Raw genomic sequence first — 16,275 nt, forward strand, 5'->3', positions numbered from 1 at the left:
TGAGGAACATTCTGCCTTTCAGTCTTGAGGCAGACTTTCAACGTATATGCCAATCAGAAGTCTTTAACAAATGTAAAATGCGTCTTGTCTACTTGTCTTTGAAAAATATAAGGATATCAAGGTGCACCTGAAATATTCATTACGTGGAGCTGGAACTTGCTGAGGGTTTCAGCCACTGTTTATTTATTCAGGTTTTCTTTCTTTTTTCTTTCTTCCAGGCCCCTAATAATTCCTAAATCTATGATTTGTCAAAAAGTGTTTATAATATAGCCACACAACTAAATTCATTGATGGCATTTAACATCACAGTTCTATTTGGTTAATTTAACAATGGTTTAATGGAAGAATATATTTTGCACCATGAATCATTTCCTTTTCTGTTGCTCCTCTCTCTCTCTCTCTCTCTCTCTCTCTCTCTCTCTCCCTTAAACCTACCTGTCCCTATCAGTTAGGTAAAACAATGAAATGATCTTTTCAATGAGTTTCTCTGTTAACATCTGATTAATATACAGGAATTTCATTGACAGTATGAAGACTACTTTGCACAGTTTTACCACTGTGATATTTATATTTTGCTGTGAGCCTCTGTGAAAAGCGTGCCCATAAATTGAAACCATGACCCACTCTTCTGATCCATGCTTATCTCTCCAATATTGATTTATCTTTGTTTTGGGTGAAAATGATTACATTTTAAGTTAATTTATAAGACTTTTTCATGTTATTTGAGAAGGTGTTCAAAAGTAGAGTCCCCTCGGGGCACCTGGGTGGCTCTGTCGGTTAAGCGTCCGACTTCGGCTCAGGTCATGATCTCATGGTTCATGTGTTCGAGCCCCGCATCAGGCTCTATGCTGACAGCTCAGAGCCTAGAGCCTGCTTTGGATTCTGTGTCTCCCTCTCTCTCTGCCCCTCCTCTGTTCATGTTCGTTCTCTCTCTCTCTCAAAAATAAACATTAAAAAAAAATTTTTTAAGCAGAGTCCTTTAAAATAATTCCTTAGAGAGAAAGTGGATTTTTAATTCAGTTTTTAAAAGATCAGGGCAATGCCCTTTAATGACACAAACTCCCTTATATGCACACATGTACTTCTCTATAAATACTAGACTGGGGAAAACTGCCTGGAAAAGAGCTTAGGATCATAGAAGACCAGAAACTAATGTCATTTTCCCTCTACTATATTTCTTATGAAGTGCAGTAAAACACTTAAATTTCCAGTAAATCATTTTATTTTATCCGATGATGCACTAAAAAAAATATTTTTGGGGTGACTGGGTGGCTGAGTCAGCCAAGCATCTGACTCTTGATTTCTGCTCAGGTCATGATCTCACAGCCATGAAATCCAGCCCCGTGTTATGATCTGCACCGGACATGAAACCTGCTTAAGATTCTCTCTCTCTTTCCCTCTGCCCCTTCCTTACTAGCTCTCTCTTCTCTCTAAAAAAAAAAAAAAAAAAAAAAAAAATTCAACTTCCCTTTTCTTTCTTTTTAAAAAAATAGTATTAGTGTTTTCTTTTTGTCACCCCAATATGAGCTTCTTTCAAACTTCATAAACAGAAATCCCTCCCTGCAAAAAGACCCATTAAAATTAAAATTAATATTAAAAAAAACAATATATATGCCAGGTTTTGTCATACACCAAACTGTTGTGAGAAGTAAATCAAAAAGGGGGCAAATTGAAAGATTTTGGGGGGCCTTATGATGTGCTAGGTACTATCGTACATAGCTTTTTACATGTTTTCTCAATTAAAATGGAATTAAACAGATGTGGGGTTTTTTTTGAATTTTTGCTTCATTATATTATAGTACATATATAACTGCATTCTATATATATTTTTATTATTGCTACCTGATTATTTTGATGACTGAATTACCATATCCAGTTTGGAGCAATAGACCTGTTTCCAGAGGAATAAAACATAAGAACTATGAAAAGAAACCCAAATAATTTAACTTATTTTTAAAATAGTATGTTTCATAAGAAGTAAAGACTATCTCAGGTCCCTTTCAAGTGATCAGTAGAAATAAGTACAATCACACACAAAAGAAATTTAGCTCAGATATCAGGAAGAATGTTTGCGTGAATAATGTGTTTCAGAAATATGTCATGAAAAATGTTGGTATGTTTTTGGCATTTTTATAGAAAACCATGCAACTGTATTTATGGGCTGATTTAGATACATTATTGCCTATTTGGCTTTTTTTTTAAATACTACTTTAACCCTGGTTCTGTATTTTCAGAAGCTGAAAAGAATGGAGGTCAGAAAAAATTAACCATTCAGCTAAAAATATTAATTTCACCAATGCAAAGATGGAACTAAATTTCTTCTATGACAGTGTTTATTCCTTTGTTTGATGCTTTATCTTTTTAGCTGAACATTCATACTTCCTCAAAGAACTGTAAGCAATGCATTTTTAACAAAATCACAATGACTCTTACTTTCATGAAGATTTATTAATACTGACTACTAAATAAAAATGTCACAGACACAGTAAATATCATGCATAAAAAGCATAAAGAAATGCTACATTGGTTGGAGGACAAATAGGAAACATAATTTACATTCTAAGTAGAAAATGAATTTCTAGTAACGTTAGGCAAAAACAAATTATGGGGAAAATGCTAATGCTTCTCATGATACCTGGATAAGAAGGCAAAATTGAAACAAATTATAGCTCTCTGTGACGTACAAATAAGGCTGACCCAGGGCAAGACTGCCTGCCCTTGACATTGTTCCTCAGGTACCTAGCCCCCCCCCCCCCCGGGGTTTTCTCCTGGATCCAGGCACCTACAAGTAGCTGGTCACAAACAAGAATTGTTATTTTAAGTCCCTGCTCATAAAACTTTTTCTGTCCTGACTTCAATCCTTTCATGAGGCAGTGCTTCTCAAACCTTTGACCGTGGTTCACTTAAGGATTTATATATTTCAATCTATTCCTACTTTTCAGAGGAAAAAGACCCCATAATTTAAAAAAAAAAATGTATAGATTTTTTATTACTATAAAAAATAGTGACAAAATAACTATTAACATATTTGTTATGTTAGGGACAAAATAGTAGTTAACATATTAGCAACACAGCAATTAAGCAACAAAGCAAATGATGAACAAATATAAAATCAAATAGTAATGTTACAAACACGTTAACTCACACATATTTGTCTGCAATCAAGACCAATTCAAAACAGTAGCACTAACGTCATGCCCCTTCCCAGATTTCAGGAATTCTAACAATTTTCATGTGAAAATGAACAGCAGGAACATTGCAGGGCTCCCAAGCATCGAGTTGAAGTCAGATGTCTCTGTGGAATACTAATTTACAGTTTTCAGTTAATTCTGGTAACATGCTAATATTAGTTTATGAGTAGTACCTTCTAGCAACTCAGCAAATACTAGTGAGTATCCATTAGTCTGTATGAAATTGCATATTATTCAACTGTAGGAGTCAAAGATGAGTTTTCTGTCCATCAACTGAACTTTGAAGTTCTACAGAAGTCCACAGGGCATGCTTTGAGCTTTAGGGCCCCAACACCAGCTCACTGATAATGAGCTGATAAGAGTTTGAGGCTTTCCCAGACAGAGATTACATTTTCACCCTTGTTCTCTTGGGTGCTAATGACTATGAAGCTGAAAACCTCAGGCTACCAAAAAAAAAAAAAAAAAGAGAGAGAGAGAGAGAGAAGAGAGAAAGCTGTATCTTCGTAAGCCACAGAGATATGTCTGACCTTGAAAAAAAACATCTTGTCATCAGGCCCTTATTAGGCCACAAACTGGGGAACCAGTGCAGGGAACAATTGAAGTTAACGGCAATAGAGTCTATGGCCAAATCGGCCAAGGTATTGATCAGGATCAGATAAAATTAAGGGAGATCTGGTAGGATGAACATGTATCAAGAATGACTGTAGATGGTGGCTAAGCCGCCTCTATGGGGTTAAAAGCTGAGATTCTAGAGCCTTAGGTTCCAGATGGGACATCTGGAGATTCTTGACCTGTAGCTCTCTGTGCTTAAGTTGCTCTGACTCATTTAGGTCGGTGTTTTTCAGAAGGTATCATTTTTTTCCCGAGATTTCGAATTATCAATGCCAAAGTATTGGGCTACATCTTCCATTTATTGTTCTCCATTGTTCTACAGCGAGTTGATTCTATGACTCAATTAGGGCTCTGAAGACATCTACTAGTCTGAACATGTCCAACCATCTGTACACAGTAATTTAAAGTGTGTTCTAATGTGAAATTACTATTTTTTGTCCTATTGTAACTTCCAATTACATTATTCAGGTACTACCAGAGTCGATTTACACACATCTTTCATACTTATGTGGAGCTTACAGATGGGAAAATGATTTAATAAATTTCACCTGAGCTATAAAGTAGGCTGTGTTGGCTGTTGATTAGCAATGTGTTTGGATATCAGCTTGGAGCCCGGGATTTAGATCTTACTTACTGTTGTCAGTAGTTATTCCATTGATAAATGTTTAAAGGAAAGATTTGTCTTGAGCATTATAGATTTTCTTTATTTCCAGGGAAGCCAAGGACAAATGTTAATGTAGTTATTGGTTCTTTTTCCTTCCTTCTTCTTCCCCTTCTCTCTTTTTTTGTTGTTCTTGATGATGATGGCTTTGAAGGAGACAAGGGGTCAAGAAGACATAAAATGCATTATTTGGAGTAGGTTTTAGACAGTCTAGATGTTCTGATGAAAATTCTAGTTTAGTTGACCCTGAATGCCCTTTGTGTTTGATCTTGGACACCCTGACAGTAACATCATCCACATGCTTACACAGAAGATGGTAAAAATAAGGGGTTGAAGCCTTGCTAAAGCACTTTCCTCATTGATAAAATTGGCAGTGACCTTAATCAGTGACTCTCTAAGCTTTTTAGCACTGACAGAAATAACCATTTCTTTCCACTCTGTCTATTTTCATCATAGACACTTTTTTCCTGTGATCTTCAGATATGATACATGTCCCTAGGTTGGTAGAGCTTTCGAAATCTGCTGCTTTACTCTTCTTTTTGTATTATGATTCTTATCAGAATCCTCCCAAATATATATTTAAGGAGACTTGATTGGAAAAACCTCAGAATGTCAAAAAATGTGTCAATAAGCATAAAAATTCATAAGTTTAGTGCCACTTAAAATAATCAGTTTGCTTACCACTGTTTATAAACCTGCACAGAATATGTATTGCTCTAAGTTATATGCGATATATCTACTTTTTTAAATCCAGAGATTTTGATCATTTTCTAAATATTTGCAAGGCATATAAAATTGCTGAAAGCTGGAAATAGTTTTTGCAAGAGTAAAGTTAATAGTAAATGATTATTTTAATTCACTTGATATTTGGAAACCATAATCTTGATTACGTGGCTAACCTCAGTAGCGCCCTGAAGTAATTACTCCCCATAAATTAACATGCTATTTCTATCTTCTGTAATTTTCAAGAAATTGAGTCTGTTAACTCTAACCTATAGCTAAGTCACCCAAGTCACGGTCAATCTAGAAGTTTCTAACACCCTCATGATTAACTCTACTGTGATCAGGTGTATGTCAGTCTAATTCATAATTTGGACGGACTGAACAATCACAGCAACTATTCCACTACTGAGTTATTTATTTTGTAGATGCTCTCTTGGGTTGTCTTTTGGCATATAATTATACTTAACAAGAATCCTATAATTTCAAGAGAATGAAAACTCACTGAAACTACATATTTACAATTGATAACTTCAGGAATGCATATTTTTTTAAGTGATTTATGCTGACCTGTGAATCACAGAAAGGTTAAGTCCCGAATCATTGCATAATGTTCAAGATCCCTTTGATAGAGAGACTGCTTTTCAGGAAAGGGAACTATGCTTCACCAGTGATAATAAGTGCTGTGACTATATAAGTAAATAAAAAATATATTCTCTAAAATTGTATAATCATAAGCCTTGAAGGACAGATACTATCAATCGATCAAGGTTAAACAATTACAACCAAAACCTATTGTGTTTATCTCAATATTGACAGGCCTCTGAATGATAATGTTTTATTATGACGTTTGAGTAAATAAAAATAACATGCTGAAAAAATCAGTAGTACTATCATCAATATTAAAAACATAGGCATTTGTATTTTCTAGAAGTCATAGCAACCGCAAACAGTAAAATCTCCTTAAAACATAGTTGGCCAGTATCTCTCTCTGATTATGCTGGCCACTGACTACAAGAGCCAGTGTTACCCTTTGGGCATAACAAAGGCCTCTCTACGAAAAAGGAAAGTAACAGAGGTTATCCACAGTGCTACTCAGGGACGCAACGAGTTAGGTACAGAAGTGCAGACAAGAGGCATCATGGTCTAGTAGAGAAAGAATGTGCCTCAGATTCAACGAAATTGGGCTTCAAATCCGGGAAAGCATCACCTACTTCACAGGCCTGTGGTGGGGATGAAGCACGTGAGCACAGCATCTCCCAGTGCCTGACAACATGCGCCACATGCGCATGAGTTCATTTCCTTCTTTGCTACCCATCACTCTCTGTACAATTGTTCTTGAGTAACAGAAGGTCAGGTCTAGAGACAAATAGTCAATTGTCAGCTAGAATACTAATTGTATTTAAAAGCGTCTTTGCGGGGCACCTGGGTGACTCAGTCCAGTAGGCATCAGACTTCAGCTCATGTCATGATCTCGTGGTTCGTGGGTTCGAGCCCCGCATCAGGATCTGTGCTGACAACTCAGAGCCCAGAGCCTGCTTCGGCTTCTGTCTCCCTGTCTCTACCCCTTCCCAGTTCACTCTCTCTCTTTCTCTCTCTGTCTCTCAAAAATAAATAAACATTAATAAAAAAAACCCTAAAAGTGTCTTGGTAACATGCTCATTTAGAAGTTTATTTAGGCCGGCCACCATGTTTGCATTTGATGACTGTTGGATAAATAGTATCTGTCTAATACAGTGCCAGGGATATAGCTGATGTGCAATAAATATTTCTTGAATGAATAAATGGGCACCATGGAATTTTCTTATAGAAGTGATATTTGATAATATGACTAGATTCTCGGGCCAGCAGACACCATGCACAAAGCCAATAAGATAACTAGAAAAGTGTATTTGATCAGCACAGCTATAAAATTAGGCCCACACATTTCCACGTGGAAACACATCTAAGTTTCTTCAATTGGAAATCCAAACCCAGCGGCCCATAGCTTCTCCCAAATGCAGTGGAACTAACGGCTTCCTCCCCCAACCATTTCCAACAGTCAAGTGAAAAGCAGACAGAGATGCTCCAGGGCCAAACTACTTGTGCTGAAAACCCACAAGGGCTTGACTCCAGAAAGCAAATATGGGTCTGTGTCGCCATGCTCCTTTAACTACAGTCTTTAGGGTCATCGATAACCAATGAATCCCTCAACCTAATCTTAGGACTTGGCTTGTCCTCACCCTGATCTTCTGCCATGACGCTACGTACCACCTCCCCCCACTGCCCCCAGGCTCTCATTGAGACCTCTGAAGAAACAGAGTATCAGCTAGTTGAATGGTAAAGCGTAATCCATGTATCTGTAGGTTCCGCAACATAAAAACTCCCATTTTTCATGAAGTTGGAGACGATAAGGTAATGTAACAGGAATCCACTTCCTACTTGTCCCAGCTCAGGATGCTCTGGCATGCCCCACGAGGTCACCCGTAGTATGGGGCTTGAATCTTAATTGGAGAATTGTGTAGAAACCAGGAGAATTAATGAACAATAGTTCCCACTCCGACCAGGAGAAAAAGCCGTGATCGGCTCTGGCTTTGTGAAGACCGACCTTTGGCAAAATTCCTTAAATTTTCTCAGGTTCAGTTACCTCATCTGTAATATTCAGATGAAAATTGTGCTTGCCTTCTAAGGTTGTTATGGAGACTAAATGAGCTAATACTCACGAAGCACTTAGTACTAACACACTCGATAAGCATGAACTCATCACTCAGCAACTGTCTCCAGCATTCCATGTCCAGACATAGCCAAGTGGTGGCGACGAGTCACCTTGCTGGGGGAGGAAAAATTACCTGCAGGGCCCCCTATCTACTGAATTTAATCATTTGCAGAGATCCTTGATGCGCTAAGAAATAAGAGTGGCATTTTGTGGAAATAACTACCTACCAGAGTACATTGGGCCCTCCTTCAAGGTGATCTGCAAAATATGTAACAACTGGCATGGCTCAGGCACAAATACAGACACTGGCTGTAAAATGTGGTGCTGACGTTTATATGCAATGGCCAAATATTAGGTCAGCTTTCATCGACCCGGAATTTTCAACATCAACCATGAATACCTTGCACCTCACCAGTGAATAAGCAAAAGAAATAAACCACTTTTTAGTATCCGCCCTGATTCAACTTCAAAGCGTCCCGCTCTTGAGCATAACCTCCTCCGTAAAATTTTCTCTGTCATTTTTCCTGATGCCAGGCTCTTGTGAACCTCCTGCTTCCTCTCTGCTTGCTCCCTCACTCACCTTTTCCTTTCTGGTACATGTAACTGAGTCTGTCCCTGTCGCTCCCTCTTTATGCTCTCTCTCGCTGGGTGATCATTGCTTTATGATCACTTCTCTTGAGACTTGTCATTTTTTAACTCTGACTTTTGGACCTCACTCGTTCCTCAGCTAGAGATTTCCCAAAGAAACCTCTGTTGCTCACACGTATGTTAATAGTCTTTTGTATTGGCTTGTCCTGATGGGCTGAGAGCTTCACGAGGGCTGGGCTGTCCTCTTTCTTATTCACAGCCCAACCCCTGAGTTTCTGTAGTGCCTGGCTCCTTGCAAGTGACAACCTCTAGCCCCAGAGTTTCACACTGATTCCAAATCTTCTGGAAATGTTCTCCAATGAAACTGAAATGCATTCAGCTTCCCACGCCCCCTTTTCCGTTACGTTCAAACTCCATAGTTGGTCATTTTGTCCTGGATTGCCCTCCCCATCCGTTCTTCTCATTCCAACTCCTGCCCATCATCTTTAAGAAATCAGACTCTTTCAGGGCACCTGGGTGGCTCTGTCGGTTGGGCATCTGACTCTGATTTCAGCTGGTCTTGCGGTTGCTGAGATCGAGCCCACATCAGGCTCTGATCTGGCAGTGTGGAGCCTACTTGGGATCCTCTCTCTCCCTCTCTCTTTGCCCTTCCCCCCCTTACACTCCATCTCTTTCAAAACAAATAAATAAACATTTAAAAGAAATTAGACTCTTTCTTAGGCTGGCTTAAGACCCACCTTCTCCACAGAGCTTTACTCAATCTCCTTCTTGGAAGTAATCTCTTCTGCCTCCTGTGTCCTGTAACATGTGATCTGTTCCTCTTTCGTGGTCCTCACAATTTGGCACATTTTTATACGTCTTTATGTACCTGCTTTCACCCCGTGCCACCTGGTACATGCAAAGATTCTTGGCAATTGTTTGTTTTCTTTTTTTTTTAACGTTTATTTATTTTTGAGACCGAGAGAGACAGAGCACGAACGGGGGAGGGTCAGAGAGAGAAGGAGACACAGAATCTGAAACAGGCTCCAGGCTCTGAGCTGTCAGCACAGAGCCTGATGCGGGGCTTGAACTCACAGACCGTGAGATCATGACCTGAGCTGAAGTCGGCCGCTTAACCGACCGAGCCACCCAGGCGCCCCAGTTGTTTGTTATATGAATGCTTACATGAATGACTTATCCGTTCATAGTTATGTAGATACATACATGTTAGTATAGTTAATACATACAGTTATCATGAAATAAACACAGTATAGCAGTTTTTCTATTTGTACTTCTTCTCCAGGTTTGTAAGACCAGCACCGTCTTTCTTAGCAACTCTAATGAGCAATCTGATACAAAATTGAAGGAAAATACACCATTTTGGTAAGTAGCATTTAAATTTGAAATCTGATTATAATCAAAATCTAATGTTGCACCTCTGTTTTGTGTAGAGTCTTATTTCATAAAAATTTTCAATATTTTGGCATGTGTTCTTGGGAGATTAGAAGCACTGATGAGGAAAGCTTTCAAGACAATGGTTATTTATAATAGACACTAGCATACATCCTTTCAATTCTGGTCCAGTCCTGAAGTGACTCCATATATTTATGGAAGGAATCTATATTTTTCTGTAAATGTACTGAGGTATAACATTCAGAAAAGATGTGCAGGTTGTAAGTGCAGAGCTGGATGAATTTACACGACGTGAGCACATCCATAAAACAGGACCCAGTTAAGAAACAGAGTGTTACTAGCACCCCAGTAGATCCCCACAACCCTGTGCCCTTTTTTTTTTTTTTTTTACTTTTTTTAATGTTTATTTATTTCTGAGAGAGGCAGATGAGTGGGGGAGGGGCAGAGAGAGAGGGAGACACAGAATGTGAAGCAGGCTCCAGGCTCTGAGCTGTCAGCACAGAGCCCGACGCGGGGCTCGAACCCACTGACTGTGAGATCATGACCTGAGCCGAAGTCGGTTGTTCAACTGACTGAGCCACCCAAGCGCCCCAACCCTGTGCCCTTTTTAACATTTCCCTCTCCCACCCTTTCCCATCCCCACCAAAGTTAATTACGCTCATGACTTCCAACACTGCAAATTAGTCTCTCCTGTTTTTTAATGTTATGTGAATAAAGGGACTATCTTTTTAAATGACTTAACAATAAAGACAACATTGAAAAAGTGAGCAGGAAGGCGAAGTGATTTTCTATTTATGTAACAGCTGTTTTTCCAGATGATTTGACAGCTAATTGGAGTCACATTGCTTTTATTCTTAAACCCAGCAAATATCACCTGTTTTAATTGTGGGTCACTGCTGATTAAGCACTCCACTCGGGTTTTTCCTCATATTTGTGCTTAATCAATTATAGCCTGCCCAAGATCAGGAAAGGTATTCATCACGTCAAATGTTTACAGCAACTGTCTTTTATAATTAGAGTAAAAGATTTTCTTTTGGCATTGACCGATTAAATTGAAAATTAACATAGGATGAAGATTTTGCACGGTTTCTCAAAGGAACCAAGAAAATAGATAGAGGTACACTTAGATCAGCCAAAGACTTAATGGCACATTTGTTAAAGGCTTTATTGTGTTTAGCATAATAAAAGAGAAATGGAAATCACATGTATTTCTAGAAAGATAGCTGCCTTTCCACTTACCTATTCTAGGGAAGGCCTTACTAAGAGCCTCCTAATCTCTGTTAATTTTTAGGCATCTTCCCGAGAAATAGTAATTAAACCCTCACATTTCAAATGTTTCACTTAATGATTTAGATAGTATCTTATTGATCAAGATCCTGGAGACAAAAATTATAGAGTTTTTATCCAGCCCGAGTTTCCAAAAAAAAAAATGGTCACTGTTCAATTTCTTGTATACTGTTATTAAATGTTATGACTTGTCCAACTTAATTAATTTTCATTTTAGGGCAACTGGTGCCATTTTAAATATAATTTCACCTTTTTTTTAACCTTTAGTGTCGTTAATTATCTGCAAATCACAGTGTGATATTTTATCTTGTCTATTATACATTATTTACCTGTTGTCCAGAGAAATTCTTGATTCGCTCCTAAATGTTAAGGATACACTCCATTTTAAAGAGATCTGTAGTATATATACCTATACCCTTATATACCTATATCACTTCAACCCATTCATGAACATGTACTTAATTGTCTTTAATTATGTGCATTTTGCATATAAGAAAAACACTTAAGGTAATATTTCCTAAAAGTCTTATTTAAAACTCCTCAGTGGGTTTTCTACTTATTTTAAAGAATATGTATGTTATAAAGCATTAACAGATTTGCAAGATTAAAATTGGCATTAAAAATAACAATTCAGGGGGCGCCTGGGTGGCTCAGTCGGTTGAGCGTCCGACTTTGGCTCAGGTCACGATCTCGCGGTCTGTGAGTTCGAGCCCCGCGTTGGGCTCTGTGCTGACAGCGCAGAGCCTGGAGCCTGTTTCGGATTCTGTGTCTCCCTCTCTCTGACCCTCCCCTGTTCATGCTCTGTCTCTCCCTGTCTCAAAAATAAATAAAACGTTAAAAAATTAAAAAAAAAAAACAATTCAGCAGTATCTCAACTTTCTTGAGATGTTGAGAATTACAAAAATAGGTATTTGGTAGATATTCCATTTAGTTATTAATGTGCATAAGTATGAAAAACAAGAAGTTCTTTATGTCACAAAGAAAGGGTCAATCACTAACCACTCTCTCTTACCAGTATATTTCTACCTGGAGATTAGTTTTGCCTATCCTTGAACTTCATTTAAATGCAGTCATGCAACGTGTGTTTTCTGCTTCTGGCTTCTTGCATTCAACGTAATGCTTTTGAATTTCATCCCTGTTGCTAAGTTTAAAAGTAGTTTGGTTCACACTTTTTTTTTTTGTTTTAGTCTGAGTAGAATTGTAGTAAATTAATATACTGCTATTTTTTTTATCACTTTCTCATTGGGCATTTAGGTTGTTTCCAAGTTTTACACCTTATGAATGAAGCTGTTACAAACATTTCTGTAAAAGCCTTTTGTGGCCGAGTGTATTCATTTCTCTTGGGATAATATTAAAGGGTGGATTTCTGGGTCATGGAGGACGTGTGTTTAACCTTAGAACAAACTGCTCAACAGTTCTTCAAAGTCTGTCCCATCTTACAGTCCCACCGGAGTGGGATGCCATTTGTCCCAAATCTTTACCAACATTTGATGTTATTCGTTTTCTGGGTTTTAACTTTTTTGTGATATTACTGTGGCTTTAATCTGCATTACCTTTGTGATTAGTGGCGTAGGCATATTTTTATGTGTTTGTTGGCCATTTATATGTCTCCCTTTTTTGAAGTGTCTATTTGAGTTGTTTGCCCATTAACTGTGTTTGCTTGAGTTGTGGGAGTTTTTACAATATACTTTGGAGAGAAGACTTTTATGAGATTTTGTGTGTAAGGAATCTTTCACTCAGTCTGTGGCTTGTCTATTTTCTTAACTGTCTCTTTTGATAAATAGGTATTTTTGTTTTGATGAATTGTAGTCATTTTTTTTTCATGGTTAGTGATTTCTGGGTCCTCTCTAAGAAATAGTTGCCAACATCAAGTGTGAAAATCTTTATAGTTTTGGCCCTTATATTTCGTCCTTATATGATGATCTTGAATTAATTTTTATGCACGGGGGGTGTTTGGCTGGCTCAGTTGATGGAGTGTGCGACTCTTGATCTTGGGGTTGTGGGTTCGAGCCCCTCATTGGGTGTAGAAATTACTTAAAAATAAAATCTTAAAAAAAATAAATTTTTGTGCATGGTTTAAGGTAGGGGTTGAGATGCATTCTTTCATGTTTTTATGCAATTATTTCAGCACAATCTATTTAAAAAAATAATTCCTTCCCCAAATGAGTAGTTTTGGCCCTTTAGCGAAAATCATTTGATCACATCGATCTATTTCTGACCTGTTTATTTCGTTAATGGGTTGCATTATCTCTATACAAATTCCATACTACCTCGAACACTGTACTCTTGTAATCAGGTAATGGAAGTCGTCCAACTGTGTTATCCCTTTTTATGAGTGTTTTTAGCTACTTTAGATCCTTTGTATTTCCATTCATATTTTAGTATGAACTAGTAAATTCTTCAAACAAACAAACAAACAAACCAACAACAAACAAAGAAGACAAAAACAAAAAGTCCTGTTGGGATTTTGATTGAGATTGCACTGACTTCATAGTTCATTGAAGACAAATAACTAAGCTAATAATGTTGAATCTTCCAATCCATGAACATGATAACTCTCTACTTAGTCTTGTTTTTTTCATATTTTATGCTTTTCATTGCAGAGCTTGCACATCCTTTTAAAGCTTATGCTTAATTATTGTGCTTTTTTTGCTATTATGAACTGCATTTAAAATTTCACATTTCTCATTTCATTGTTTGCTGTCAGTGTGCAAAACTACAATTGATTTTTGTACATATTGACTCTGTATCCTACGATCATTCAAACTGACTTACTACTCCTAGTAGTTTTTTCTACAGGGTCCAGTGGATTTTTATGTAAATTGTCATTTTGTCTATGAGTACAGTATTTTACTTCACCTTTTCCAATCTTTATGCCTTTTATGTCATTCTTTTTGCTGTTGTATTACTTTGGGCTACCTGCACAACAGGACATAGAAAGTGAGAACAGACATCTTTGCGTTGTTCCTGATCTCAGAAGCCAAGTGTTCACTGTTTTAGCACTAAGTATGACATTAACCTTAAGCTTCTTGTAGATGCCTTTTCAGACTAAGGGAGTTTTGTCTGACCCGAGTTTAAGTGTTCTTTATAATGAATACGTGTTGAATTTTGTCAAAAGCATTTCTTCCTGCACATATTGAAATGATTGTACGCTCATTCTTTATTTTCTGATGATTTGGTGGATTAAATTGATCTTTTAAGTGCTAAACCCATATTGCATTCCTGGGATAAATCCCCATTTGGTTGTAATGTATGATCATTTTATGTAATCCTGGATTTGACTCAATAACATTTTGTTCATAGAACTTACTGAAGTCTATATTCTGAAGGACATTCGTCTCTTCTTGAAATATTTTTGTCGAGTTTTATTATCAGGGTATTGCTGACCTCATTAAATGAGCAGGAAAGTAAAGTATTTCCTCTTCCTGTATTTTCTTAAATAGCTTGTATAAATTCATTTATCCATAAAATTTTGATAGAATTCACCAGACAGTCCATCTTGGCTTGGAGTGTTCTCAGGGAGGAGGTTTGTAATTATAAATTTCATTCTTTAAGAGATATAGAGTTATTTACATTATTTTACTTTTTAATTTTGGTAAATTGAGTTTTTCAACATATTTATTTCATATGAGCTGTCAAACATTTTCCAACAAATGTTCATCACATTCCTTCCTTGTTCTTTAAATCTCTGTTTCATTTGTAGTCATAGTTCCTCTGTCATTCCTGATATTGGTAACTTGTGTTTCTAATATTTTTTTCTTGATCGGTTTTACTGAGGTCCATTAAATTTATTAGTCTTTTCAAAATACCAACTTTTGGATTTGTTAATTTTCTGTCTGTTTTTAGCGTAATTAACTTTAACTTTTAATTTTACTATTTTTTTTCCTTCTTTGGTTTTAATTTGATCTTCTTTTTCCAGATGCCTAAAATGGGAGGTTAGATTATTATGTTTAACTCATTCTTCTTTTCCTATATAAGTATTATAATGCTACACACTTCCCTTGAATCATAGCTTTGACTGCATCCCACAAATTTTTATTCATGATATTTTCATTGTCATTTAGTTGAAAATACCCTCTGGGTTCCTTTGTGATTTACTCTTTCACTGCACATTATTTAGAAGTATGTTATTTTAGTTCCAAATACTTAGAGATTTTTCTAGATATCTTATTCTTATTTCTACTTTAGAGACATATTTTGTGTCTTTAGGGGCATATTTTGTGAGTTTTCTATCTTTTGAGATTTGTTGAGCTGATATCATCATAAAGTGTATGTTGGTGAATATCCCAAGTGCTATGAAAGTCCCAAGAACTATGTAGTATGAAATTGCTGGGTGTGGTGTTATATAAATACAAATTTATTCAATTTGGTTGATCACGTGGTTGAAATATTCTTTACCCGAACATGTGTTTAAATCTGTAAAATACCGAGAGATTGGTGCTGGCAATCTCTATTAATGTGGATTTATCAATTTCTCTTTTAATTCTGTCAACATTTATTTCATGCATTATTGAAGCTCTGTTGTTACCTGCATACACATATGCCTGTCATTAAGGTTGTCATAAGTTCCTAATGAATCAATGCTTTTATTTTGGAAATATTCCTCTTTGCTTTACCAACACACCTTATCTTCATGTCTGCTTTGTCTGATAGTGAGAGAGCTTTATTACCTAACTTTTGCCTGTTGTTTACATGGTATGTCTGTCCCTAGTCTTTTACTTCCAGTCTGTCTATCTTGGATGAAGGTGAATTTCTGGATAAAATATACACCTAGTTCTTGTATTTTATCTGATATGCCTTGTAATTGGAGCGTTCAGTTCATTGCATATAATTATGGACATTTAAATCTACAATTTTGCTACTTATTGTATTGTTTTTTATTCTTCTGTTCTTCATTTCTTTCTTTGTTTTGGGATTAATAAAAATTTTTTTTTTCGGGGCACCTGGGTGGCTCAGTCAGTTAAGCGTCCTACTTCAGCTCAGGTCATGATCTCATGGCTCATGGGTTCAAGCCCCACATCAGGCTCTGTGCTGACAGCTCAGAACCTGGAGCCTGCTTTGGATTCTGTGTCCTCCTCTCTCTCTCTGCCCCTCCCCCATTTGTGCTCTGTCTCACTCTCTCTCATGAA

At 37.1% G+C, this 16,275-nt stretch overlaps 1 protein-coding gene across 9 annotated transcripts in view; it reads left to right on the forward strand.

Moving 5' to 3' along the window:
- Positions 1-16,275, forward strand: part of TENM3 (teneurin transmembrane protein 3) — a 1,282,904-nt gene that overhangs the window by 404,002 nt on the left and 862,627 nt on the right. For all 9 annotated transcript variants that reach the window (XM_045452383.1, XM_045452387.1, XM_045452410.1 and 6 more), the window contains exon 3: positions 9,750-9,829. The gene's annotated coding sequence lies outside the window, so the exon portion shown is untranslated. The remainder of the gene's footprint in view (positions 1-9,749; positions 9,830-16,275) is intronic.

The sequence above is a fragment of the Leopardus geoffroyi genome, chromosome B1 (assembly GCF_018350155.1).
Source record: "Leopardus geoffroyi isolate Oge1 chromosome B1, O.geoffroyi_Oge1_pat1.0, whole genome shotgun sequence".
In the NCBI taxonomy this organism is placed as follows: domain Eukaryota; kingdom Metazoa; phylum Chordata; class Mammalia; order Carnivora; family Felidae; genus Leopardus; species Leopardus geoffroyi.